The following is a 26083-nucleotide window of genomic DNA, read 5'->3' as shown; positions in this document are numbered from 1 at the left end:
TTATGTTCATTGTGAGACAAGAGTCAAGAAAGGGTTTAATCTGCATAATTGTGAATTAGCTTTAGCTATATCATAAAATAAGAGAATAACAAATGGCTTGCCATAGAAAAAAAATCATAAAGTCATTTGTACATAAAAAAACATCTCTATAGAAAGAAACCCCTGAAATAATCATATCACATCTGATATCGTACACTTACCCATGTGTAGGAGTATATCTGGGTGGGTAGAGATGGCTTACTCACATATTAAGAGCTAACTCAAGTCTCAATTGCAATTATTTATATTCCATTTTTTATACGACTACCCACTCAAGATAATTCATTCATATGAGTTAAGTTCAGTTTTGAAGAAATCATAATCTGTCATAGGCCGACATAATTCAAGGCCTAACTTATATGGATCTTGGAGAAAATTAAATGATTGACTTCAATCTACGTCATGCTAATGCTAAATTATCCTTTCTAAAGGTGAATATATAAATACTTGCTAGACATTATTAGAACTCGGAGTGAAAAAATACAAAATTGTTCATCATTTATCTCAGAATATAACATTAACATGCAATGAATCAAATCAAGGTATGGTCTTCATAACAAATTCATAATGATTTACAGATATTCATGGCCATAAGAGCAAATTTACACTCTCTTTATTGTATGTAAATGAGGCATTCAACAAGAAATTCAAACAAATTTGTCAACAAATTCAAACTTTGGAATAAAAGATAAATACATGATAACAGTAGAGATTCGAAAACTGCGATCGTGATTGCATTGTTTATCTGGGCTAATATCAGGAAGTAAAAAAATATGCTCACAACTGGAACAGTTTATTATGTAGCTGTTGCAGTTCATCAATGAAGTCCAACAGCAATAAATCAAGCAGAAAAAAATGAAGCACAATTTCAGACAATAACCCAAGAGTTTTAAAGGGAAATATGAAAAATTTGTAAACAAATATCTTATCAGTAAATAAAGAGTCGTAATTTGTTAACAAATTTTGGGCATTACTCCTAAGTGTTTCAGATCGCATGCTTGATCGGTAATGAAAATCATAAGTCAGAAAAAATTGGAAACAAAGGGATTCAAACCTGGTCATCTACTGCTTGCCGGGCAGTGACTTAACCACCAGGCTATTCTTATTTTCTTTTAAACAAGTTTGTGGTAGGCAAAGAATAAGGTTCATTTGTAAACAATGTCATATTTTCGCCTTGTTTCTAGCAAGGAAAAGGACTCTTGTGATCAATCCAACCATTTAAAAAGCACAAAAAAAACAGAACCATAAATTGAGGACTAAAATGAGACCAAAAATTGTAGGCTGGAACAGGACCATAATAGTGGACTAAAATAGGACCATACATGGTACACTAGAATGAAATCAGAATGGTAGAGTATAGAAAAGGACCAGAAGTAGTGGACTAGAAATGGACCAGACATAGTGGACCAGAACAGGCTTGAAATGAGTGGCTAGTGTTATCTTGGACAATATCAGACCAACAAGAAATAATATCAGTGACATGATGAAGCAATGGAAGAATAGAAATTTATGACCAATTGGAGAAATGAACCAGGTGAATATCATACAATTTGGACCAAGGTCTAAACTGATGGACCTACTTACCAAAGTGAAATAGAATGAATAAGTGTGAGTTGCACGATGACTCCCACAAGCCTCTATTGTTAGTTTTCACACGTCATAGGTCGCTAGCTTTTCACTCGTGCTTAGGTAGTCTGTCCAATTCATCCTTTTTGCAAATCCAATGATGAATGAATGACAATGATTCAATGATCACCAGTCGAGTTTAAAGAAATTAGGAAAAGTTAAATAAAATGAAAAAAAAATCATTTCACAAAAAAATGTGAAGATATGCGCTTAGAAACCGTTGTATTAAGCACTATATAAATGTTAATTATTATTATTATTAAGATAGTCTTTTGATCTATTCATTCGTTTTTCAATGACTTTAATAAGTCTGCTCAATACACTGAAGATGTATCATTTATTACAGCTACGTTCATTGTTTGGGGACAAACTTTAGGGAAAATTTGTATGAACTAAATAATTTGGAGAAAGGTTTGAATATGTGTTTCTCACATATATTAATAAATAAACGGTTTTCTTAATATTCAAAAAAGTATTTATATATTTCCAAGAGATATCAAGGTCTTCAGGAAAGAACATGTGTTTTGATTGTCTTCTTTTCCAAATAAGGTCAACAAAAAAAACAAACTTTTGTGTTGCTACTGATTCTGTTTTTTGAGTGGGTTTGAGGGTCTGCACGTGTCAACACACAAAGTCAATACAACCATTCCATTCTTTCTTCAGGGTCGAATTAATCCGTAAGCAATGATAAACTTTTCTTTGAAAATTGTGAAAATAAGGGTCTTTGGGTATTCATGAGTCATTTTTAATGATGAATCATTTTGAACAAATTTACCTTACATTGTTTGAAACTCAACAAAGAAATCAACACTTTGGGAGGTAGTTACTTCTTGTAAACTTTCTTAAAATAGTAATTCAGCACAAGATTAACATAAGGATTTATAATTTTTTACTACATGGAAGAGATGATATACTTTTAGAGCAGATTCCCTCAAACATCATGAACATGTCAAATGAAAGTGGATACAGCCCATTGAGTGGGTAATACACTAGAAGTAGCTCTAAGTAAATCACAACTTCCCTCTTTTCACATGATACTGAAACCAGAGTGATGTATTATGATATTAAATTAATATGATACATATTGTGAAATCATTTATGAATGTATTACATATTTAAAGATATTCTAAGAAACGAAACAAAAGGCATAAAGTATATATTGTCATTCCAAGACTTTACAGAATGCACTTGGTGCTACAAAAAGTTAGATAAAAGACCACTTAATAATAAAAAGATATTTAAAGGAGGATGAATAGTTGTTTCAGTTTTTGTACGCAAATAGAGATTGATTAATGGTATATAAATCATGTCACAGAAAAGACATACACAGCAAAAACTGTGGTGTTAGCCGGTGTACATAGAGGACCACACCAATTATTTTACACCGGTGTTAAATTGGTGGTGTTAGTTTTACACCTATAGGTGTTATTACAACACTCTTTGGTGTTATGTTTAATCTCTAGGGTTTAATTTTAACACCTCAGGGTGTGGTCCTTTATGAACACCAATTGGTGTCAGTTTTAACACCGCAGTTTTTACAGTGTAAATGACAAAACTAACAAGAAACTGAAAGCTTTGGGTAAAGAAGAAAAGGTTTCTATATTGAGGGGTAACTTACTCTATGTAGGAAGATATTATTTGCTCTATATTTCTTTCCCTCAAAAATTTGGTAAGACTCTGAATATCTGTACAATTAGTTGATATCAATACTGGGGGGCAACTCTTCATTTTCTCTCTTTATTTTTTTTATTCACAATGAATTTATCTTGACCTTTCCTTTCTGCTCAGTTTAAGTTTGTTCCAAATCAGGAACTACAGTGCATGCTGCTTTCAAATCTTCCTTCAAACTTGTATCCTAAACCGCAACATGCTTGACTAAACACACAAGGTCATAACAATACAACTCCACAGAACCAATTCAGTCAAAAATTCAATTTTTTGTTCCAATGGTATATTTTCCATGATTTTTCTTTTTCATTGTTGAATAGGGATAGGGTCCTTGGTTCGTGCCAGGCGAGTGGTACTCGCTTGTCGCTCAGAGCCTGACCTGTTTACTCTCTACACATGGAGTATAATGGACTACCACAGCCTCAAATCAAATGTACAATTCCAAAACACAAGCTATATGGTCGAGTACCACATCTAACTAAAGCATTGTCAATAGATTTGACAAACAGCTTCAAATGAGGACTAGTCAAAGAAAAAAAAGTATTATTTCTGCCATATTGACTCACTTACTGCGTCACAAGCCAAATAGTCTGTTTCTTCTCTATGTTATTCTTTTTCTTTGGATGAAATGACCCTAGTTCTTTGATTCAAAAGAGACCACTCCAAAAACAACATTAGGTTTCTATAATAACTGGTCTTGGTATACATTGCAGGCCAAGAACTGGACAACAGGATAAATTTATATCAATTATAAAGATCCCAGATATAGATATCATTTTTGTGCATGTATAAGTATTCCTGGTTAACAATTGCAGCTCATATATGGCAAAACAATGACTCTACCAAAGAGCTTCTCCAAGAACACAAAGAAATTTCCATCCTGCCCTCACCAACTTTTAAGAAGAATTGTGGTGACTTGGTACTGTGTTCAAATCCCACCTTGTCTTAGCGTCCGCTGGCAAGGTATCAATCCATACTTTGCCTCTCTCCACCCAGATGCTAAATGTGTACCCAGTAGGATGTGAAAGTCATTGTATAGCTTGTCCAGTATTGTGCATGCTCCTACAGAATACTCCACGGGAGTGGAGGATGTACATACATTTGTGCAAGAATTACTAATAATCTATAAGCAGGCACTGATGCTGGGGGGGGGAGGGGAGGGGGGTGACGGAAGGTGTGGGCACACCCTGTAAATACTACAAATATAATGGTGCATCGATGCACCCAGCTTGTCTACGCTTTGGGTGATGAAATGAAATTTGCTTCCCAACTTTTTTCAGACAAATTCACACCATATCTGACTCTGGATCCGCGCCTGGTAAGTGCTTAGATACATTAAATGTATTCTTAAGCACATAATGAATAACAAGATTATTAATAAAGTTTTTAAGGTTAAATACACCTTCATACTCAAGACTTGATTAACTAAATCAAAGTTGAGTGTTGAAATACAAAATCTTCAATCAATAAATAACAAACATAACATATAAACTCAAGGCCAGGAAGCAATAAGGAAATTTACATTAGAAATGATTTAAAGTAAATATTTAGTTAGCCCAGTCAGCTGTAAATTTGTATTTCATAAAAATATATATTTGTGTTTAATAATAAAATTTCTCCCCGCTAATAGTTTCCACATTTATTTTATATCGGAATTCTGTTTTAAAAATTGTAATCAATAAAAAATTGTTTTAAATATATTTTTTAACCAATCAAATACTTCTATTTAAGTAGCTTTGAATTGTTATTTGGTTCTTAAAAATGAATTATATGAAACCTGAACCACTAAAATGAAGAGTTTGTTAGAATATGTTGGCCGTTGCTTTGTCAGGCAACCACATAATAGAAGATGATTTTTGTATGGAGGTGGAACAGGGTAGTGATTCATCATTATAATTAAAAATTATAATAAATATGCCTACAGAATGTACATGAGGTACAGAATCCTAATTTCATTCATCCTAAAATTGCAAGATTTAATAGCATTGTGGCTTAATCTGAACATTTGATTTCATCATAATAATAATAATGATAATAATAAAGTACCCACTTCAGTTCTAAAAACTATTCTCCCAGCAGGCCCTACTATAATTACCCGGCTAAGCTAGGCTATCGATTCAGGTGCACACAGCTTTTTGAAAAATTATTTCCTGCCGGTACCCTTTACCTCACCTGGGTTGAATGCAGCAGTGTGGATGAACTTCTTGCTGAAGGAAAACATGCCACAGCTAGGATTTGAACCAATAACCCTCTGTTTGAGAGGCGAGAGTCAGAACCACTAAACCACGACGCACCCATTATCAGTATCAATAGTTATAATGGTTTATTGCCATTTCGTCCACTGCCATTTTGTCCACTACCCACCTGGTCTAATATCATTTCGTCTAATATCATTTCGTCTACCATCAGTTGGTCCACTATCCACATGGTCCAATTACCATTTCGTCCAATCACCATTTCGTCTAATAGCCATTTCGTCTAATAGCCATTTCGTCTATTATCATTTGGTCTAATAGCCATTTGGTCTAATGGTATTTTTTTGCCAATTGGTCCAATAGCCACTTTATCCACTATCATTACGTCTATTCCCATTTGGTCTAATAGCCAAATGGTCTAAAGGCAAATGGTCTAATAACCACTTGGTCTACTTTCATTTCGTCCATGTTCCATTTGGTCTAACTGCATTTGGTCTACTATCACTTGGTCTAAACTCATTTCGGCTAACAATCATTTGGTCTAATTGCCATTTGGTCTAATAGCCAATATGTCCAATTGCCATTTTGGCTATTCACCATTTCGTCTAATATTCATTTCGTCTAATACGCATACTGGTCTACTATGCTGCACTAGCGCCCTCTACGACCCGAGTCGACTCTATTCGCGATTGTGGGCCTAATTAATTACCAATTCTCTTCAACTTCTTGATTTATTTTATCACTGTTGACTAGTGTTGTTCGTCATTGATTACTTTGCATTATGGAAGTGTTTTCCACCCAAAGGGGGAAGCAATGTGTGTCTTATCGAGGTTATACATACACGATACGGGCGAGGAAAAACGGAATGGTATACTGGCGATGGCGAAAGGGGGCGCCAAAAAGGGGAAGGAAAGAGAGGAAAAGAAAAGGGAGAGAAAAAAAAGAGGGAAAGAAGAAGAGAAAGAGAAAAAAATGGGGAAGAAAGAGAGAAGGAAAAAAAAGGAAGAGGGAGAAAGAGAGAAGGAAAAAAGGAAAGGGAAACATCTCATGCTTCGCGTTCGCATTAATAATTTATTGAGATATGTATCCTGTACATAATAACAAAAGAAAAATGATTAAAATCTTCCATTTTTGTGATCTGAAAATAGGGAAACAGCTTCAGCTCTTGCTGCGCGCTCACATTTTTATTTATGATACATCCATCTCTTCTTGAATTCCTTCAAACAATCCTTAATCTGTTACTTCTTTATGTCAATTAACCAACATTTTCGGCAATAATTGCAGTAATTGTTCATTTTAAGATAATTATGTATCCTGTATTACAGGGAGTGTTCAAAGTGTCCTGAAATATCAATTTTTTTAACTCGCCGTGCACATGTTTGTATATTCATTTCTAAACTGGATATATAGTGACGTGGATTGTCAATGTCTAATTCCTTCCTTCAGCTTTTTCTCGTCTCATTTCCAGTTTTCTTTTCCCTCCTTCCCTTTTTCTCTTTTTTTCTCCCCCACCCTTTTATTTTTTTTTGGGCCGTCAATAAGGAGGGGCGGACGCTTTGCCCTCCTCGAAATGCTTATGTATCCACTTTATGAATGCTTACAAACAGTCCTTAAAACGTCATTTTTCATGTCAGAATATCACAAATTTCGACCCGCGCTCGCATTGTTTATTTATATGTGTATTATGTACAAATTTACAAAAAGTGATTAAAGTGCCCCGTTTTGAGGTCTGAATATAGGAAAATTTCAGCTCGCACTGTGATGTTGCATTTACAAAAGTAAAATATGTATCTTTAAGAATTCCTAAACGCAGTCCTTAAAACGCCCCTGTTTCATGTCAGTATATGGAAAATTCTCTGCTCGCGCTGCGCGCTTGCAATCCTTGCATTAGTTATTAATCTAGAGAAATTTTCAGGATTTCAAACAGTGTCAAGACTTATGATTTTATGTGTAAAAATAATAGTGGGCCTACATGAAATAAAATGTTCATAAAAAAAAAGATCAGCTCGCGCAAGCAAAAAAAAAACCAAAAAAAACACGGAAAAAACCCTCTTCGATCCGCAGACAGGGGAATATATAAATGAATGAACATTTTTCGAGCAACAGCCCCCCCCCTGCCCCCATTAGCAAAAGCTAGATCCGCAAAAGGGATGTGTTATAATTATACCCGGCAGGCCTATATACTCGCGACCAAAAATCTACTCTAGTGATTTCAATACCCCCCCTTCCTGTAAACTCCTGGATCCGCGCCTACGTAGTAATAATTATTTTAATTATGTATATTATTTCTATTATGATTATCCTTATTATTATCATTTTTGTTATTATTAGTAATATGATCATCATAATTATTAGTAGTAGTAGTATTATTGTGAATTTTATTATTATTATTTATTAGTATCATTATGATGATTATCATTCTTATTATTATATCCATCAATTGCTACAGCATGAGTATATCACAAACATTATACTCATCGTTATTGTCAATACTACTAGGCCTACATTTATTTTAGGCGCAGGCGGGCTTCTAGCGACGGGAAACGAACAAAAAGGGAGAGGATAGTACAGGGAAAGAAGAAAGGACAGATCGGGAAGAGCTCTTTTTTTTGGGGGGGGGGTGGGGGGTATATTGATCAATATTTCTTTAAAAGGCTACATTGTCTTTCATCTGTTTATCGTATTTTGATATCGGAATACAATATTCTTTCTTTTTTTAAATAAAAATTGAGCGACAAATTAAATTAAAAGGACCCTTTTCCATTTTCCCCATCTTAGTTCCCCCTTTTATATGTGTGTGTGTGCGTTTTAGGGGGTGGGGGTGGGGGTGCCTGAATTGCTGTACCCACTGAATCGACCCTTGCGATAGTAGTTTTCATCATAGTTTTTAGGGTTTTTTAAAAACTAATATCATCAATAATTTCAAGGTATTAAAGTCATTTCGCTCCCCTCCTCGGATAACGCAAATTATTTGTATTAGACGAAATGGCTATTGGACCGAATGGCTATTAGACTAAATGGCTATTGGACGATTTGGGAATTGGACGAAATGGTTAGTAGACGATTTGGTTGGTAGACGAACTGATTATTGGACCTAATGATTGATGGACGAAATGACTATTAGACGAAATGGCAATTGGACGAGTTGATAAATAGACGATGTGGATATTGGACCAAATGAAATTAGCCGACATGGCTATTGGAGCAAATGAACAGTGGACTAACTGGTTAATGGACGATTTGGCATTAGACCAAATGGATTTAGACAAAATGGTTGGTAGACGAAATGGTTGTAGATGAATTGGCTATAGACTAACTGGCTATTAGACTAAATGGCTATTTGACGAAATGGTGATTGGACGAAATGGGTGGTAGACGAAATGTTGATGGACGAAATGGCATTAGACGAAATGAATGTAGACCATGTGGTGAGTGGACGGGATGGCAGTAGACGAATTGGCAATTTACCATTATAATTACCTACAAAGACCAAGAAAACTAACACTTCTGGAACACACTAATAGGAAGGATACTAAAGAAAAATTACAAGGTGATTAACAGGATGGTACAGTCAGTAACTTTTTATTCAAGTAGAAGTGACAAGAATGACCTCATTAATGATATAATGCAAGAAGCAACTGTATTCCATGTTTGCCAACATTTATGGGCATGCGATGACACTTTTTCAAACGAGTGGGAAACAAGCCAAATTTTTAAAATACATGCCAGCTGTGATTTTTCAACCACTTAAATAAAAGGACCTCCTCAATTATTTTAATTTGTGGAAAAAGGTCAAAAGTAGTTAGTGGGCTCAGAAAAAATAAATCAAGGTTTGATGTTCTTAAAGAAGTTCATAAAAATTTTCGCAGCGCAGCCAATTTCTTAATGGCAGAATCTCTATAACTTCCATTTCTTGAAAGAAATGTGCAGTGAGACAAGTCACCTGTGTCTATTCCCATTCATTCTATAAACCTAAAAGGTGATTTTCCTTCTTAGTTTTTAAACATCAAACATTTTTTTTCACTGTCTTAATGTTCTAAAACCAAAATTTCAAAAACACTACTCATACCCTTTTTAGACAGGCTAAAATTTCCTTAACCCCGTACTATTGGTGGGGCTAAATGGCAATTTAGCCCCACCTATAGTACAGGGTTAAGCTTAGCCCACTTTCGTTTTACACAGCGTTTTTGCAAAGTGGGCTAACCCCACCTATAGTACGGGATTATTTGGCCCTGCAAAAAAGCAGGGTTATCCCACCAATTGCGGTGCTAAGAGCAATAGTACGGGGTTAAGATCGCATGTGTAAAACGAAAGTGGGCTAAGCGCTCCCATTCATGCCCCGCAACAGAGCCGGCCCTGTTGTCCAATCAGAGGTAAATATAATGAATATTCATGAAAACAGCGATCACGGCGATGAAAAAAAAGCGCACGCCAGAAGTCAGCGATTTTGGATATGACCCGAATGACCCCTCAGTGCGCTCGTGAATATTCATGAGCTACCAATAGTCCGGGGTTAGCGAGTTTCGTGTGTAAAAAGCAAGCATTCCTTATCCGGGGTTAGCAAAAACAATTTGGCATGTGTGAAAAGGAAAATAAATAGTACGGGGTTAAGGATAGTACGGGGTTAGCGATAGTCCGGGGTTAAGAAAATCCTGTGTAAAAAGCCTATTTATTAAAGCAGGGACTGTGGAACCAGGGGCTTCAGCCCTTTCCCCCACTGTTTTGCATGGTCAGCCCCCCCCCATCCCCACTTTTCAAAAACATTCCCAAGGTCCTGTAAAGGACCTAAGGTTGACCACATGAGGAGGTTTCAAACCGCCTCGATCACAAGAATCCCCGTTAAATTACGAGAACTTTTTAAGGCTAAAAAATACCCGTTAATTATTCCTGCATTCACACCGCCCCGAAACACATCCTTCGGGATAAGTTCCCTAAGTTACGAGCATGCGCAGTATGGTCTGATAAGCAGGCAAGGCGCGAGATTCAAAATCACTAGCCCAGCAGCACCCACGCCGCCACGCCACGCTGGGCTAAAAGTTCCCGTAATTTGCTTTCACATCGCCAAAATACCTGCGACCTTGGAAAAATCCCCTCAAAAGTTCTCGTAATTTCGCCAAGTACCTACTATTTAGCGGGTATTTTCTTTCGGGGAAATTACGCGTAGTTTGCTTTCACATTACCAAAATACCTGGTATTTTCGATCAGAGAATACCTGGAACTGGCGAACTTCGAGGCGGTCTGAAACCACCTATAGATGCATTTTCAAAATGCTAGATCATATTTTTCTCATGTGGTAGAATAAACTACTATCACACTAAAATTCAACCTTGTCAATTTGAAGTGAGCATATTCATTTGAAAATGTGGCCATTCCCTGGCCCATTTCAGACTTTCAAGTGAAAGATACCCTTATTTAGGTTACTCTCTTTTCAAATACCTTGCAATGTGCAATACTTAGCAGGAATTGAAAACCCATTTCCTGAAAGAACTCATCAATGGGACAGTTTTCCTGATCATGTCTGTGGATTTCAATTAAGCATAATCTGAGAAATATCTTAAGAATCTGGTGGAATTGTTAGAGAGAGAATGAAAACAGCGCTGATCTGAAAGGCAACCGCTTCCTTGTTCTGTTCTACAGCACATTGCAATCAATCTATTTCAATCAAGCAGAAGACATATTGCTTCTGCACATCCTTCTGAATACAGTCTACCAGGTGAGTGATGGTCCTGTGGTACAAGAGAAGTGACCTTTGACTTGGCATGTTATGTGTTCATAACTAAAGTGATGTGCATGCACCCTTTAGAAAGGCAGGAAGAAGCATTCCATATAGGCAATAAAGAAGATGGAGGACTCAAAAGAGAACAAGGATAGAGACAGAAGAAGGAAGGAGGTGGAAAATGCTGATAGACCTTGATGAAGGTATAGGAGTAAAAAAAAAACTGAATAGATGAATTATAAGTAGTCCTGAGTACAAGTGTAATGATCAAACAAAGAGAATAGAACATTGGAAAAGGGGAAATATGAGAGGGATGAAATTGAATGAGGAAATGCAAAGGTATATAAAAGGAGAAATTTCAAGAAAAAGGTCAACTGGATGTCTATAAATTTCTACAAGAACATATATGACAAGAAATATAAACAGAAATTGTACCAGTAGAAGGAGAATTAAAGAAAAGTTGCAGCAGTGGATGGAAGTAGAGTGCTCAGACATGTCAGAGAAAAAGGAGAGACTGGAAGAAGCACAATAAATTATTGAATAGGCTTTGCTAGCAATAAAACAAAAATATACTCAATTTAGAGATGATAGCAGTAAAACCATAGGAGAATATTGTTTTATATTAGAAAGAAAAATGAAAATAAGAAAACAGATGGGTTCTGAAAATAGCACTCTAACACAGATGAGAAGTCTTCACCTAAAATCGAGTCATCCTGATAACAGGCAATCTTCTAAATTGAGACAATAAATGTAATCTAATTCAACTTGACCTGCTTCTATTTCCTCCTATTAGGCTTTTATTTAGATTTATTGATATTACCAATTGTAGTAAACGTCACAAGCAAACGGACATGATAGGTAAGTAATGGTTATGAAAGTAAAAATATATGCTTTATGAATAATGACTTAATCAGACTTAATAGAACACAACTGATGCTTAAAATGTATCTTTTTTTAGAAAAAGATGTTTTGTTGTAAACAACTTTAGTGGCTGGTTGAAAATAAAAACTAGACATTTAGCAAAATACACTACTTAAATCATTAAATAGTAAATTATCTAAGCATAATTTGTACCAGAACAATCTCAGTGACACAATTCCCTGAAGGAACAAAGGATTAACAAACCCTTTCACTGTCACAACAAGGACACTTTTCATAAAACTTGTCATATGTAACAAGATTACAGTTAAGTGTTACAAACTATTGAACATGGACTTTGATGGATGCCCTCTTGTCTGACCTCCAAGTCCATCTCATTCTCCTTGGATATTTTGGGTGCCTTTTTTTCCTTTCCCCCCATAATGTGCTGGAATATGTTATTTGAAATTGTATACCGAGTCCTCTAACAAAAACAAAATGCAATAGTAAGTAACAAGAGTACCTCAGACAAAAAGCAATATAACTATTATTGTAAGTCACAATGAACAAAATAATGATTCATGTTTTTTCATGAAAATATTGAGAAAAGCGGGAAGACCTTTGTTCTTAGGATGAAAGATGACATTTCTTGTTATTTCAAGATGTTTTTGTTTGAGATGATGTCATCAGGGGAGGGGAAAGTTCTCTCCACGGCATACCAGTGGAGTGACTAAATGTCTAGCGATGGGTACCCCCAACATGACAGGAAGTACACAGGAGAAACCTAAGGATTAACATCACCAACAAACAACCTACTCATGGTTGAAAGTTTCTCCTCAAGACAGAGAATGCTGCTCATCCAGGGAAAACCTACAATAACAATGACACTAGATTAAAATTAATAGTCATCAAGGCAATTGAGGATAGCCTACTTGAAATGAAATTTACTGTTATAAAATAAGCTAACATCCTTTTTTCAAAAGCAGGAAATTTTACCCATCTTTGGTCAGTTTTCACTTGCAAGGCCACATGTTTCATCAGACTATCAGACCTTAATGTAGATGAAACAGGTAAAATATCATGATTATAAAGAAAGAGATGTTTTCTCATGTAATCATAACAATCACATGAAGCTATTCAATGATCAAAGTACTACTGTTTCTTCAGTTAGGAGGGTTAACTTATGATTGTTGATAATATTAAGTTCTTTATGTACCTAAGAACATTATTCTTCTGATGAAATTAAGATTGAGACTGAAGCTGTAAGGACATTTGACAACTTACATAGTTTCATGTTTCTCCTCTTATTATGAAAAAAGTAATTCATCTGAGAGAATACATTTATCAAGAAAGATGTCAATCTTGAAATAAAAAGTACCAATTAAGATGAAAGAGGCAGAACATCTGTGATGAAATGTAACAGAACTTTCATATACATTCTTAAGGATTGGAAAAATAATCTGTTGGTGAAAATAAACAATATTTACACCCATGATCAACTACAAATTGCTACCTTGGTTGTAATTAGACTTTGATCAAAACATCAAGGTGAAAGTTTGTAAGATTTCCCAAAACTTTTCTAATGCTTTTACATCTGTGTAAGATGAGGAGGGCACTAATTATCACAGGTACACTAATGATGATAGAAGATGAGAGTCTTCTAAGAAACCACTTCAAGAAATTGTCTTAAAATCTTTTCTAACCCTCACCATGATTCATCTAATCTGTGCCTGAGATGATCAATGATTTGATCCTTTCCCTTGTTTGTTCATGTTTACTCCAAATCTCTTGAAGGGGGGTAAAACCTTCTCAGGAAGCGCACTCATCGATGCTCCAATCTATTGTCGCAAAAGACGATTGTGGTCTGTCTTAATCTTGAGGCTTTGCATCAGATTCAGAAGTGTCTTCACTTCGCTGAAGAAAAATTTTACCAGATTGTATCTTATTCTTTCAACAATATCTTACATGATGACTAACAAACAGAAGTGATTACACGTTCACAGTGATATCTAACCATGATTAAAGATTAAAGAGAGATTGATAAGAAGTTAATATCCCCACTATACACTAAGAGTAAAAGTTTGTTAGGATTAAGGTGTTTTGTGGCCTGTTTTAATCTCTGAGATACATTAGCTTACATTTCCATGTGCTGAAGAGTAAGTTAAAACTCTTTTCTATTATCTTTTTATGACTGTAGATGACTCATTTACAGAAATGATTACATTTCAGAATGATCCAAGTCAGAATGAAAGTCACAACCTTTGACAGGTATATTTTTGCCACTCTCCACCCAGGTCTTGTCAGTGGGTATCTGATCAAATGTTTAAACAGAGCCTATTTAAGTCCAAACTATTGCACAATACGAAAAACAAAAAATATTTCGCATAATACTTTTAAAAATGTTAAATTAGAGAATTCAGTAAACCTTTTATTTTATTTTATTTTTTTTATGGTGAACTTATAATTCAAACCACGCATCGTCAGAGGAGAATTGGATTGAACTGTTCATAATTCATAGCTGATTTAGAAACATGTGTGATACAATGATACATTAGTTTGAAAATAGATATTTTACAATATTTCAACACTCACATTAGGCTTATCATATTTTCCAACATGTCACCAGAAAAAAAAACATAGGGAGACCAAGCAAGAAGACAAAGAAGACTTAAGATTCCAGTATATATTGGGGGATTTAACCTCAGGTCATTGGCATATGCATTAAGAGTTTCTTTTAAGACTGGAACCTTTGGATATCGCAGTGATATCAATTTGCATGTTGTCTTGATTAACCTTTGATACATGACCAGAAAATAGTAGTTTTTATCATCGGACAATTGTATTAGACGCTGAGCTGGCTTATGGTTATTTAAGATGTTTAACTACTAATTGGTTGATGTGGAAAAGTTAAAAACTCTACTAGAGGTCAAAGCTGGTCAATCTGGTTGCTTTGCCTTCATTCAAGATCTTCTTCATTCTGCTTTCATATGAACAAGGATGAATCCCCAATTGTATAGGTGGGACTAAGCACCGTCTTGTCCTCCAAGCAAACAGCCAGTCTGGGTTTTAAAGACGTCATAGGTTATATCACAGATGATGGAACAATAACAATCATGGGATTAAATAGTTCTCTGGTTTATCTCCTTTCTTCAAAGATGCTGGAGGCAGCGCTCTTTCAGTCCAAGGGATCTCTTCCTGCAGAGTCACAGAGCCGCAGAACCGGTTCTAATCCCCAAAGTCTTACAAATGTTACAAATCATCCTAATGACAAACATGTCATTCTTACTAGTATTACTCCAATAAAAAAAAATCATCTTACGAAAAACGCCTTCCTGTCAGAGAGCATAATTTCCTGTTTTTCCGGCCGAAATCTCCATTCATCTCTGAAATTGTATGTGCCCAAACAATATTTCACTGAACAATTGCACATTCATAAAGAGATCAATCCTTTTCTGTTCATTTTCTTGATTAAAAATAAGTTTACTTAGCAGGAAATAGTTTTAATGCAGTTTGTAACAAAATTGGATTTGATTGTATCCTTAAAATTAGAATACAATGAAATGAATCATGAAAAACAACTTTCTCTACTTCCAGGACTAACCCCCCCCCCCTCCACACATACACACCCATACTATTTCACTTCCTAATAATCTTGCCATCCAATTGGTCAAAAGTTTACCATGTGATATCAAGATAGTTTTACCTATTAAACACCACACAAACAGTTAATGAACTTGATGATGACAGCTCTCTAGAAATCACTCATCTCTCCAATCCATACTAATGATTTCTGTGGAATGAAAATGACAAAATAAAATTAAAATGAACAATTTTATGAAATTTACTTTCCCAAAGGGTCATGTGTAATGAAAACACAAATTTGCAAAATCTATCAAATGGTTAAACACAAAGTGATTTATACTTATATATACTGTTATTTCAGGCCTGAATGTTTCACTTTATAAAAAGCTGTTCCTATCTGGACTTAATTAATTCAGATTTGGATTATTAAGTTTTAATTCATCTTTGGTTGTGTTGCAGACAATCAGACATCAGCTCCAGCTGGTCTGAATGTGTACAGTTTAACTTCACATCAGGAATATATAAAGTTATCTTCTTCAATATTCACTTTTCAGGAGAATTAAAAGGGTTCCAAAACTCGCTCTATCTATCTCTCTCTCTTTCTCACTCATCTTACTCTTCTAGCCCCATTTTCTTTGTAGCACTATTAATATTCCCTTTCGAGGTTCATCTTTATTGAAAATTATCAGATTTATATAAGATTAACCTGGATTTTAGTTGCACCATAATTGAGATAGTGCTTGGATGATTGCGATAGCACTCACAAATATAATGGATATTTGACCCTATTACTAGACAGCACATACAAATGAGTAATCTATCTATTCCCTTGTGTGAATAATATCAAAATGATGACCAATTATAATAAAACATCAAAAATAAATCAATTTCAATTGGAATTACAAAAGTATCAAACAAAACACACAAATCTTCACTTAAGAGCATCTCACTAAAGACCATGAACAAATGAATCGTTGGATATTCTGGTTAATGCAAAAAAAAAACTATTTATGTGTAGATTTGGGAGCAACAAGTAATTTTTTTCATGAAACTAGGTTCATGTCTCAATGATTTTATAATTATGAAGTGTCAAATAAGGATAAATGCTTGCCACTTTATTGAACATACTTCTTAAAGAACCGTTATACAACACAAGGTATGGCAATACTCTGGTGCACCCGGCCCCCTTCAAAAAATGCAATCTTGTTTCCCAAATTATCTTTCCCTCTTTCTCCCACTTAGGTAATTCCTAATGTATGTTTTCCTGTTTGCTTTGGTGTTTTATGAAGCTATATTATAATCCTATCATTCTCATTTCAATAGTACTCACACACCAAATGCTTTCTTTCTTTTCTCTTAACTAATACCTTATAATCTAAAGACATCTGTCTGGGCATTCTTCTATCATCTTCTTTGACATGTCAGATTACACATGTTTACTGCATTGGTTCAGCAAGTATCCCATGCAGGACTTCCTGTTGTTGACCATTCCCTATGACCAGTGCTACTTGCTTGACCCATTGTCTTGACCCATTGACTGACCAATGTCTTGACCACTGATTGACTGATCTCAAGAGGATCAGGAGGAAGAAATCTTCTTAAGATTCTTTAAGATGGAGACAGCATCATCTCCTACCAATATCTCACTTATTTGACATTCCAGGACTGCCTCCTCACCAAACCACAGAGAAGATTAATCTGTTTTTCACCATGTATTTTGTCCGATGATACGATTGCGGTATCCTTTTTCCAAGCAGAAACCTTTTATAACAACAGGAAAGCATTTCATCAACAATCGTCCTCTGACATCTGAAAACTTTCCTTGATTTTGATTGGTTGAGAAGCACAGGTGTATGATTTTGTGGAATAAAGTATCCCACAAGTCTTTTCAAGAGACGCTCCCCAGGAACTTGGGGCCAGCAAACCAGAATACCAGCGAACCAATAAATATATTATAATATTTTATCACTTGACCAACAATTTCATTTTCAATTTATATTGCAATATTTTTATACTTTAGTGTGGCCAGTGTATACTACTTCATTGTTACAGGAGTAAGATCAGGAAATGGGAAGAGAAGAGGGCATTGAAATAGATAGAGAGATGGAAAGATGTCTATTGGATACCGGTATACAGGGATAATAGACAGAGGAAAATGTGAAGATGGAAAAGAGAGACAGATTACAGAGCAGTGGGTAAAGGGGGGGGGCTGAACAACAAAATTAACATTATGAAAACAACCAAAACATCTGTCAAAATTTATTGAAATAAAGCTTCAAGTTCCAATCCCATAAGAACTTCAACCACCCTTTCCATGCATCATGTGTTTCTGGTAAAAAAACAAATGAAATGAAATACAATGTTTTCCTTGCAAGAAATCAGGTCATCTTGAAATTGTTTTCCATTCAGTTTGAAGTCAAGGCAAGTAAACAACAGGCTTAAAACGTCATGAACTTCAATGTAGCTCGGGGGATTATACCAATTACACCAGCAACCAAATGCCCTCTTTCTTCCACAGTGGATCAAGTTCATGAAATCAGTGAGCTGGTATACTGACCCCTCCCTCGGGAGAATGAGCTGAGAAACCCCACCAATAACTCAGCACCTTTGTATGTTTTTTCACTGAGGGGGAGAATGGAAAACAGATAAATAAACCGTCCATGATAAATGAAGGCAGAAAAATGGGAATAATATCGCTTGATGGCAGGAAACTACAGCAAAATGTGGATAAAAACTGAGTGATTTTTATGGGGATGTCAAGGGGTCAACGAAAGATTGGGTATTTGGGTGATTTATGGTCAGGTGTGGGGAGTGAACTTGGTAAAGAAGGAGCCAAGATGGGGCCCTAGGTTCTTGGATTAGTTTGAAGGGTTTTAACCAGGAATGAATTTTGCGGTTTGAAGCGAGGTTAGAATGGGTGGACAGAAGATGTGCTGCATAAATAATTATTTCCTCAAGTCACTTGTGTTTCATTGATGTGTTTTTCAAATTCATTTTCAAAACTGTATGTCATACCAGAGATGAGAATTTATAGCCTGCCTTTATGAGCTTTGCTTTCTTCTCTATAACAAAGAAAATCTTGAACTTCTGTGGTTAAGCTCAGTCAATTTAATTATTTGAAGGATACCTGTTTATTGTCCAATATTTATTTCTATTCTTTATGATTTATGTTACTATCTTCCATACAAAGCTATTACAAAAACATATAGGAGATCATTAAAAAGATTTATATAAACACAACAATGCACTGCGCTTTTTCAAAAGAACAATTTTATTTCAATTCTGTTGTTGCCATTAAACCAATATTGTGAAAATTGATTGGTGATACCTTTTTAGAACAAATCTACAAACAAAGCAAAAAGGGAAAAATCTTCATCACTAAGATGGAAAAAATGTGAGCCTTTTTAAAGTATACATTGAACAGTTCTTTCACATCAACAGTAGATTGATGATTTGATTTGCGAAACCACACAGGGATGCATCATACACACTCATTTATATTCTTAAGCACATTCAAAGATTATACATGAAATAAAAAAATTAATACATATTATTTTTACAGATATGTTTTTAGATAAAGGGCAAATCAATAGTAATCTATTCTGAATACTTGACAGTCTCAGAGAGTGAAGCTTCTGCAATATTACCGGTAAAGACCACTCCTAAATGAAAGTAATACAGGATGCCAGCTGACTCTCTTTTATATTACTCTTGGGATGGTCATACAAGACTGGTTTATTTTTAGATTGTGAAATTATCCATTAATTTCAGGAGTCTTCTTAAGAGTGAAACCAAAGATATAATTTGAAGGATTGTAGTTAATCATTAATTTGCCTGCTATCGTCAACGAAAGTGCTTAAGTTCCTTGATTTTCATCCCTTTTATAAGCTTAAAGTGATTGGTTAACATTGGTCTGACTTTTAATAAATCTGAGCTAGAAGGTCACACTTGTCACCTGTGTCTGTGATGTGTTACAAAAATGAAGCCCAGAAAAAATTGCGTTCGAAAATAATTATTTAGTGCTTCAAAAATTGAAGTATAAAGTTACCGGAAACACCATCTTAATTTCATCCCGTACACTTATGTGTACTATTTAGGCATCTATAAGACGCCAATTTAAAAAATCGGGGTTTGCCTTGTAGTTTTAGCTTCTCGTTCTCAATAATGGTTGTATTCAGGGTTTATCAGTTCTAATACATGCACTTGTACACATGTTTCATCTTGGTTTGAGAACTTTTTAAATCTGCTGCTCACAAAGTGAAATAATACCTTTAATGCAAATCTAATATTTTCTTCCTTTTGGTAAATCAATAAAATTATTTCTAGAAAACTGGATGGAGACACATGGATCATTTCTTCAATTTACCCAGAGACATAAGACAGAGACATTCACACACAACTGTGCCCATAAATCTCACCCTAGAATCACAAACATCAAATCCCTTGAATAAACCCAGATGATCATCTCCATCAGAATCATAAGGACGTTAGCCAATACACTGTAATAATACCAGGCATGGTGGCTCAGTGGTAGAGCGCCCGTTTCATGAACGGGAGGTCGTGGGTCTGATCCCTGACCAAGTCATACCGAAAGATTTTAAAAGTGGGACCTTTAATTCTGCCATCTAATAGAGCCAGGCACTCAGAATAAAGAGGGATAAACATAATTTTTGTTAAGCAGGGCCTAATAAAAGACCCAATTGAAAAGCTGCTTTGGCTACCTATAAGAACTTAGGTATAAAATCAAGGAGGTACCAGCACTGGTAACTCCTTGGGTAAATATTATATATTATCATTAGGGCCTATATATAAGCCTATAAAGACACAAATTATGATGCTTAGTGATGCTGAAGCTTTATGAAATTGAAATAATTGTAAGCATCAAATAAGAGATCTTTCCAGGTTTCTTTCTTTATAGGCCCACAGGAGTGACCAAACTAAGACTCTGGCAATGTTTCAGGAATGAATCCTAACACAGATTTGAGTTTAAAATATGCTCCCAGCCAGTCAGAAGCAAAGATGATGTTGTTGTATTATTCCAATATAGCCCAAGATCTAGGCATATCTCCAGCATGTCTAGTAGCCTAAATGTAAGTCTATACTCCTACTATCCTTCTTGCTCTCAACATCTGTGTAATCTTTAGTTCCAAAATTGGTCATGACCCATTCTCTCAGAACCCCTTTATGACCTTCCATATTATGGTAGCAAACAGAGCAGAGCTAGTTAAAGGCATAGGACTGGTGACCTCACGTGACCCATGGATAAAAACATACACAAACTGTCAAAAGCCATCAACCCTTACCTTCCGTTAGCCTTTTGTCTTTAAAGATACAATATTCTTCTGGTATAAATGCGGGCTTACATGGATATCTAAATGTTCTTTAATGTGTAGCGATCATGTGCTAGTTATTCAATTTTTTTATTCATTAATTGAATATCGACTTCGAATTTATCTGATGAACTGCATTCTTTACAGAAATATATTATCTTTTCATAAATGCCATTCATACTGTAATTTATTTCAATATGTTAGTAATTATATGAATTGGTACTTATCATATTTTTGCTTGTATTTCTGTACAATGCAGGGGGGGGTTCTCCTATATTAAAAGAAGACGTCAATCTAACACTTGACTGGTGTTTTTCTGTCGCGTGTATTTCAAAATCGAGGAATCTGCTCGGTTTCTTCAAATGCAATAGAAACTTACCTGAGCCTATCTTATAAACTTGCGTTTCCTTTCAGCAAGACATTGAGAGTCGTTCTTTTGATACCTTTGCAAGAACAGGTATCCGGTAGTCTGCTGTGCAAACCCTTCACTCGAGTTATGGGTCTGAATGTGCAGCCTACTCATGCCTTGTGTACTGAAGGCCCTCTGAACAGCAAGTTTTGTATGTGCTAGTCTTTGAGTGGAGACACACTTGTTGATCAAAGTTTCAATCAGGGTCTGTGCCTGCAGACTAGGTTAATAAAGTCACAGGGCAAGGATCAGACACTGAACATGCTGAAAGAAAGAATGAAAGTGGAAAAAAATCTTGGAATCAAACAATTCTGGCTTATTACACAAACCAAACGCAATGAATTCCAGTTTTTCTTTTACTCTGTACAATTAATCAGCATCTGTCTTATCCCTGCTGTAAACACAAAACGAAGAAATATATAATAAAAAAATTTTAACATTTCTTTAATGGTCAAATCTCATACATTAACAAAAAATACCCTATTCTAAATGAGTAATCAACACCAAAAATCATTTGACCTATATAATTATGGATCCACAAAAAATGGTTGTAATAATTTTTTTTTCATTTGAAATCTGCTTGAAACTCAACAAATCAACTATTCCTTTAAGTTATGATTTAAACTTGGGATGGTTTTCCCCCATCTTCTAGAGTTTACCCTGGGCCTGTCAAAATTGACATTAATCTTGCTTGAAGTAGGTCATACAGTGACAGTGATTTAAATTTGAATTTATATACTATGATTATTTCCATAATTTCCTATTGATATCAATGATACAGAGGAGAAACATCTGCACAGATGTATTATACACAAAGCAGGGTTTTTTAATCAGCCATCCAAGAAATAAAAAATCCTTTTCAAATGCTGCATGGATTGAAGAAAATAATTTTGCTTTTGTTTGGTAAGTGAGTAATAATGTCTTCTTACATCAACTACTAATAAATATATTCTTTATTCATACATCATTATAATCAATATCATCATTTTGGTTTTCTCTTTACTTTCCATTGAAAAGTTTCTAAAATTACTGAACAAAGGGTATTCAAAATATTTCTCAACTTTCTTTTAAGTTGCTCAATTAATCAAAATGGGTCACTTAAGCTAGCACTTACGTGTTTTATAAATGAACTATTTCAGAGTAATCAGTATATTACATTTCCATTAAAAGTAATCCAAAATAAGATTTTTTTAAAGGACGAATATATTCATCTTGTTAATTTGACACTTCAATAGCTTGTCTGCTACTACTATTTCATTTTTCACAGCTTGATCATGAGCTTACAGAACTCCATGGGATACATTGTTGCCTGTATCATAACACTTCAATATCATCCCAAATATTTTCATACTTAATTTCAAAGTCATTAATAATAACATATTTGATATTATGAGTAGGTAACAAGAGTTTCTGGTCAATATTTACTTCTAAGGTGTCAAAATGTTTTGATGGCCAATTGCAATGCTCCATTGGGATATATGTGTATTGGCAACCAAACAGATAGTAAACATATGATCATGAAAGTTCAACTGTGTTGGTTGAAAAACGGTTTTAAAAAATATTTTTAAAAATGCGTTGTGAGCAAAATGTTAAATTTTACTTAGATAGTAAGCATGCAGGGCTACATAGTTACAGAGAAGACACTGAACTCTACATGGAGAATGTCATAAACTACGATTGTTTTTAAAAGGGCTCAAATTATAGCACAGGGTTTGTTTACACTAACCATAACTAAATTGTCCCAGTGAAAACAAATTTGCAGGAACAAAACAAACTATTGGCAAAATGACCTTGAGCATGGCCTACAAAAATCTGCACACGTAGCACCAATATGAAATCAAATTTTTAGCAGAAAACGAAGGAGCTGACAGGAAAAGGTGTGATTTCATAACACACTGTTGATGATTTATTCAGAATCAAAATCTACATTTCACGATTTTTCGATTCTAACACAATCATAGAAATATATATTTGTATGTAATGAGGACATTGACATTCTTTGAAAAGAAGGAAACTGTCAAAGACAACTGTGATCCTACAATGATTTCAGGAAAATATCTCTAGAAAGTATCATTATATTTCTACCTTGTCTATAATTCTAAAGAAATTTTCCTTTTGCAATAGTGTGATATAGTGTGCAATAGTGTGATATAGCAAAATTGATTGGTATCAATTATACTGGACTCTCAACATCGTAGAATAAAGAAGCAAAATCTTTGAATTCAAATTCAATTCTGTGAGTTTAAAATGGTTTGAAGAAGAAAGCATTTAACTCATTTCTTGCCGATTGCTTTCTCAATAACTAGAAGAGATTCTGACCTTTAAAAGTTGGTGGAAGTGTCCTTTCCGTTGTGCCAACCCACCTGTAGTTATTATGTGTGATTGTATTCTTATTGGAACTAATATTTAGACTTGAACCACTTGGAGTGGAGGTCAATGAGATTGTGATCAGATAGTAGTATTGATAGATAGCCAAAGCCATGTCTCCATGCACATCCGAGTCTTCTAACTTAAGATGGTTCCAATCTCTACAGCGTTGACACTTGATATATGAAAATAAATGAAGGATAACTGTTTGTACAAGTAAAACACCACCCCCCCTCCCACCCCCATTAAGAGGTTATTGGATTGTCAAATAATTGGATACAAGATGCGTTGATTTCTGAAAATTTGACAGATATTCAAAAGCAAATATTATAATGACTCCTGAATGATAATAAAAAAATAATGACGAAAAGTGAGAATTACCAAAACTTGAAAATTAACAGTATGCAAAACCTATATTTAACATCACAAGCCAGTAAAAAGAACTTAATAATTATGTTACTGAGTTTATTTTATAGATATTATTTGCAGGAAAACTAGTTCTCTGTAATTTGTTGAAAAAAATTATCCTGGGATTGTCCCTTCAATTTGTATTTCTCGAAACAAAAGGATTGAAAAAATATTCTCTTTAAAGAAAAAGGTGAAGTGTGTCCCATCCTGAATAAGTGACGAAAATAACACAGGAAAGAATTAAGGATTGACTCTCATGGGGTAGGTCCCAAAACGCAATATATCTTTTGACAACATAACACAGACCGGACAATATTCTGATATAAATATTGGAATAAGATAAGAGGGATATATAGGACCTCCAGTCTAGAACGGTTCCTCTGAGAGGAACTGTTTTACACCCATCTAGAGCAGGGGTAGTGTCAGGGTTCTATTCAAAGGGGAGGCATCAGTCGAATTGAAACATAACGAAAGGTAATAGCTATATCTTGCTTACACATACACATGGTATGCAACAAATAAGGATCAGGGCTACTCAGAATGAAAATACCCTTTGAATCTATTTTTTCCATTTAAAATATATAAACTCGATGAGGATATCAGTGATAAAATTGTGGACTCTCCATGGGAGAGACACATCACAGCTCTGTAATACTACAGAATGAACAATTTTATTTAAATGCATTGGCAAATCAAATCTGCAGTTTCATGCAAATGTAATGTTACACATTTTTTAATGACAAAAATGCCCCCCCCCCCAGAAAAGATATTGTGTAAGAAAAGAAAAATGTGAAAAACAGAAAACAGGTCTATGGGGCCCAACTAAGGTCTACTACTGCCCAATGCCCCCCCCCCCCCCCCCCCACTTGATTGCAAATGTACCATTGACTTAATTAAAGAGTAGGCCTACATCAAAACAAAAATTTAAGTAAATAAATTTGCTAAAGCCTAAAGTATACCTGGGCTGAAAAGTTTGAAAGTTTTCACCCCCACCCCCTCAGCAATGCCCCTGTCTTGTCTATACCCAGTATAGCATCAGCTTACAGGGATGTCTCATCAATTTATTCTTGTTCCATTTTCATAAGTCCATGTAGTCTGATGTAGATCCGATAAACTTGGCGTTTAGCCACCATATGAACAGGGGTCATAGAGAAGGGTCAACAGAGGTGAAGAAGATTGTCATCTGACACTGGTATTGAGAGAAGGATGGGCTGAGTTCACATTTTAAAACCTAAACTAGGATCATATGGAAGCAGAAGTAAGTATGTGCGGTTGCATCCAAAGTGTGGTTCCTAGGAAATGAAGTCAAATCAAGCAGTGGTTTAAAACTTTGAGGTCATTTTGGTGTTGGTTTTATATTCAAGCTCGTAGGTTTAGGCCTATATCTGTCGGTCAATACAACAGTGGACACCAGTTACTGGTGGCATTCAGACATGACTTTAAGAACACAAAATACAATATTCACATGTGAACCCTTTCCATTTTTGTAGGATCCTTGTAACTATAACTTTATGGTTTAAGGTAAAATGGTTTGATGGATTGAAATATGCAACTGGGGAATCTGATGCAATTTGAATGCAGCCATTGAACTATAAGGATGGCAACTGGGTGAATGATAGATTGTACATCACCAGAAATGTTTAGCAAACAAGAAATATTTCCCTTGGCAAAGACATTACATTAGAAGGGAAATACTTCATTTAGGAGGGAAATGTTTCGCGATTCCTTTTCCATCCGGACTTTTAGCCCCATGACGACGACAACTCTGGATGTGAGTTACTAATACGAAAAAGAAAATGCTTTATTTATCCTAATGGGGAAAGGGATACAAACATTTGCTAAGATAACAGATGGATATCAGAAAATATACATTTGAATTTTGAAG

General features: G+C 35.1%; 1 long non-coding RNA gene across 1 annotated transcript; it reads right to left on the bottom strand.

Annotated features, from left to right (window-relative positions):
* Nucleotides 1-1629: 1629 nt before the first annotated feature.
* On the bottom strand, nt 1630-21553 carry LOC121416297. Its single transcript, XR_005970124.1, has 3 exons — nt 21394-21553; nt 15806-15892; nt 1630-1747 (listed from the first exon to the last, which is right to left on the bottom strand). It is a non-coding gene; the product is annotated as an uncharacterized LOC121416297 (long non-coding RNA).
* Between the last annotated feature and the right edge of the window lie 4530 nt (nt 21554-26083).

The sequence above is a fragment of the Lytechinus variegatus genome, chromosome 5 (assembly GCF_018143015.1).
Source record: "Lytechinus variegatus isolate NC3 chromosome 5, Lvar_3.0, whole genome shotgun sequence".
NCBI lineage: Eukaryota > Metazoa > Echinodermata > Echinoidea > Temnopleuroida > Toxopneustidae > Lytechinus > Lytechinus variegatus.
The sequence above is the reverse complement of the archived record's forward strand: the minus strand, read 5'-3'. Positions and strand labels throughout refer to the sequence as shown.